This window comes from Lygodium microphyllum, chromosome 3 (genome assembly GCF_053477565.2).
Source record: "Lygodium microphyllum isolate KBCC chromosome 3, Lygodium_microphyllum_v1.1.10, whole genome shotgun sequence".
NCBI lineage: Eukaryota > Viridiplantae > Streptophyta > Polypodiopsida > Schizaeales > Lygodiaceae > Lygodium > Lygodium microphyllum.
The window spans coordinates 192,499,970-192,503,957 of record NC_141137.1 but is presented as its reverse complement, the minus strand read 5'-3'; positions in this window follow the sequence as shown (position 1 = coordinate 192,503,957).

The following is a 3,988-nucleotide window of genomic DNA, read 5'->3' as shown; positions in this document are numbered from 1 at the left end:
ACATAATAAAAAGAATTAGCCTTGTTTGCACTAGGGTCACCGCTATCTATAAAACAAAAAATTCTTTTGTTTTGCAACTGTTATGCAGAGCTACTAATAACATTAAGATCTAGGTCTTCAATTAAGTTTGTGAAGCCAGGAGAACTTTAGTACATGTCCATCCCCAGGATCCATTAGATGACCAAATTGTTGACTACATAAGGCTTTGATTTGTTGTATGTTTGTAATAGCACCTTTTTGCAGGGTTACATTTTCACTTAGGCTATAGCATTTGCAGCCATAGTTGGCAGTTCATTGTATCCTGATTTTGCATAGTCTGTGGTCTCTTGTTGCCATAAGTAGCAGGCTAGTTTGAAACATGAGATTCCTTGTTGCCCAGCCTAAATAAATACTATTTCACAGACAAAAATTCAGCGTGCACATTAACACTTATGTCACAAACTGCTACACTAAGGTCTTTGCAAATTAATGTGGTATCTCTTGTTGTTTACTTTCTGACAGAAGACTTCTAGCAAGTTGCAACCGTAGTGCCTGATTCCAATCACCTTCCTAATTTAGTTTGGGTGTTTGCACGGTAGAATTCCTTGCTAGTGGTTTCCCTATTTTCCAAAAATAGGGTGGTGCCCCCCCCACATTTGTACCCTCTGCGTGAGCTTGGCAGGTCAAGTAGCACGAGCTTGAGGCAGCCCGATTGTGCTTGAAAGCCCGGCTCAATATTATGCTATCTCTTTCTAATATTGTTATGAGAGGCTCTGCTCTTGTAACCATTATGATTAGTTTTCAATTAGAAACTAGGATAGAGGGAAGTGGAGCATTTTTAAGAAAAATAGTTTCCCAAACACTGCTCCATTGATGGATAAAATGACTGCCAAAAATCTCAAACTTTAGAGCGCTGCCATGCGAGTTAGTGAAGCGCACAATCAATTATCACCCAGGTCATAACTCACAGCGTGTGTGCATTGATGAGGTGGAAAAAATAAGCTGTACGAATGTATGGATAATGACGAAGCACAAGGGACTTGAAACATGAAACCACGGATTTTCTTTTTTTTAAATCAAACGACTTTTGAATTAAAAAATTATGACACAACTAGTTACAAGCGATCCCTTTCTACCTCCTCTCCTTACAAATACTATAGTTTGAGTACAAAACTCAAGTCTGCTGACATTAGTAGTGGTTTTTTCCTACTTAGGCTTTCTAGCTCTACAACAACTTTAGCATTTTGCCTTTTGCTGGAGAGTTTCTCAATTCTAGATTCGAATTCCACCAATGTTCTGGAGTAGTACTCTTCCCCAGCCTTTATAAGTTTTTCTTTGAGCATCCCAAAATCTTCTTTGAGCCCTCCATAAGTGGCATCCAGCCTTGCTAGCCACAGCCACCATAGTATTTCCACTATGAGCACCGTCGAAAGACCGTTTGAGCACCTTACTGATTCGCCAATAAGTAGACTTTTGACTGACCAAGTTGTTCTTCCTTCACTTTCTATGAACTTTTTGACTCGATTCAAAGAAGGGACAATACAATCACATTGAAAGAAAATGTGGATGTCATCCTCTTCTTTTTTGCATCTTTGACAGAGCCCATTCCCCTTGTGTATTTTGAGAGCTTTCTTGTTGGTCCAAATTGCTATGAAAACTATCAACCATGCTAGGGAGGACTTCTTTGGCTCTATCTTTTTACTCCATAGGCTTTGTAGCACGTTTTCCCATTGATACCTATCTTATAGAGTGTTCCATCTACGGTTGAGTATAACGTGGATAGCAATGCTAGTCAAGCCCTTAGGAATAGGCCAAATTGAGCTAGCACCCTTCCAAACAAATGTGTCAACCTGTGGTTTTCGGGTTATTGTCATGAGCCATAGGTCACTTCTATCCCATTGGTCGATTCTTCAACCTACTAGATTTATTTGTTGGTTTGTCACATTGAACTCGGTGATGAGTGTCTCTCTCGACTTCCAATATTGATTGTCTTTATCCCATATGTCTTTCCATGTTTTCACTCCCTTCCTATGGAGCTTTAACGCCTCTTTTTTCTTGTCCTTGCTCTATTGGTATACCAAAGAATGCTGGCCACCAAATGGAGTCCCTTTCATGTGCTCCCAAGCTCTTTTGTAGTTGGTCAGTGGGAATCACATTCTTCTTCATCTTTACCCAACTCTTCCAAATGGAACATGATAGTGTGGACCCTTTGGGCACCATATCATATTTGCTAGCCCAGATTGTAATATCAGAAAGATTGTCCCACTTGGGCTTACCTTTGAGGGTTAATTTTTTTATATTCCTGAAAAGTAGGATTGCCCAAGTTTCTTGAGGATTTTGTAGTCTTCTCACTATCCATTTGGTTGCCATTCTGTTTGCCAGCTCCTGAATGTTGGTGATGCCCAAACCTCCCTCTTGTTGGGGGATAGTACAGTGGTCCCATTTAAACTTGACAACCTTTTTAATCCATGGGTCCCCCCCCCATAGAAAGTTCGTGCACAATGCCACAAATTCCTTTAATTGTGCCTATGTTGGTCTCCAATAGCTGATATAATACACTATTAAAGGTACAATGAAGTGGTTAATAATCATTCTTCTGCCTGCGAGGTTCAGTTTTCTTTTTTGCCACTTAGCCATCTTGACTTCAACTTTATTTATTACCCATTTCCATCTATCTTGTAGTATAGACACTTTGTATTCCATTGGAATACCAAGTAATCTGAAGATCTCTCCTTCTTGATATCTTTTGCATCCTGTTTCATCCAACCATTGTGGGAGGTCATTTCCCTTACAAATGATTCCAATTTTCCTCTGGTTAATTGAAGATCCAAATGCCTTGCAAAAGATGTTGAGGCACTCCCAGAATTCCTTTATGCTCTCTTCTTCGTTGGCTATTATAGCAATTGTGTCATCCACAAAGAGCTCCATGCATACTTGTTCATTTTCCTCTATTTTGATCCCTTTGATCTTACCTTGTTCCATTTTGTCTCGGACTAGCCAGGTTAGACCATCTGAGGCTATGGCGTAGAGGGGCTAGGGGGCATCCTTGTCTTATTGATCGCGATAGCTTGAACAACTCTATCAACTCTCCATTCACATTTACCCTAGCTGTTGCATTCCCTAGAAGGGTTTCTACCATGATGCAAAACTCCTCTCCGCACCCCATTTGTTTCAATGATTAGATGATGTATTTCCAACTTACTTTGTCGTAGGCCTTTTCAAAGTCGATCTTGAAGACAATGTAATCTTGTTTTGTTACCTCCGCAAATTCCATTCCCTCCCATATTGCTATGATTGCATCTAGGATGTACCTTCCTTTAATGAAACCTTTTTTATCTTTATTGATCCACTCCTTCACGTGATTACTTAGCCTTAGGGCTATGGCTTTAGCATAAATTTTGTATGCACAATTGAGCATTGTGATCGGCCTCTAGTTCTTTATGTTTTCTTTTTCCTCCTGCTTATGGATCAATTTAATTACCCCTTCATTTAAAAATTTTGGTAAAGCTTGGAACTTTGTCGCCTTAATCCAAACATCCAGTAGGGGTTGAATCAAAATGTCTTTGAAGGTTTTGAAGAAGTTAGCGGCAAGCCCATCCTTGCCTTACGATTTTTTGTTTTTAAGCTTATCTATGGCCTCTCCTAGTTCTTCTTTGGAGAGGGATTGCTTCAACACCTTTTATTGTGCCTCCGAGCATGTGCCTTTGAGCTTTTTTAATTTCTCATATGTTTTCTTCTTGCTCCTCTTGGATTTCCTCTAGTTCTTGAAAAAGTTGTTGAAAGTAGCTCCGAATCCAATCTTTATTTTCCTCCTCCGTTTGTGCAGGTGTATCATGTTGGTCTTTGAGAAGGGGAATGAATTCTGTATTTTTCTTAACTTTAAGCATTTGAAACATTTGTTTTGACGGTCTATCTACCTATCCTACCCACCATTCCCTAAAAAAAACTGTTGCTTCTTCTATTTCATTGTCTTCTATTTTAGACAATGCACTCTTTTGATCTCTAAGTT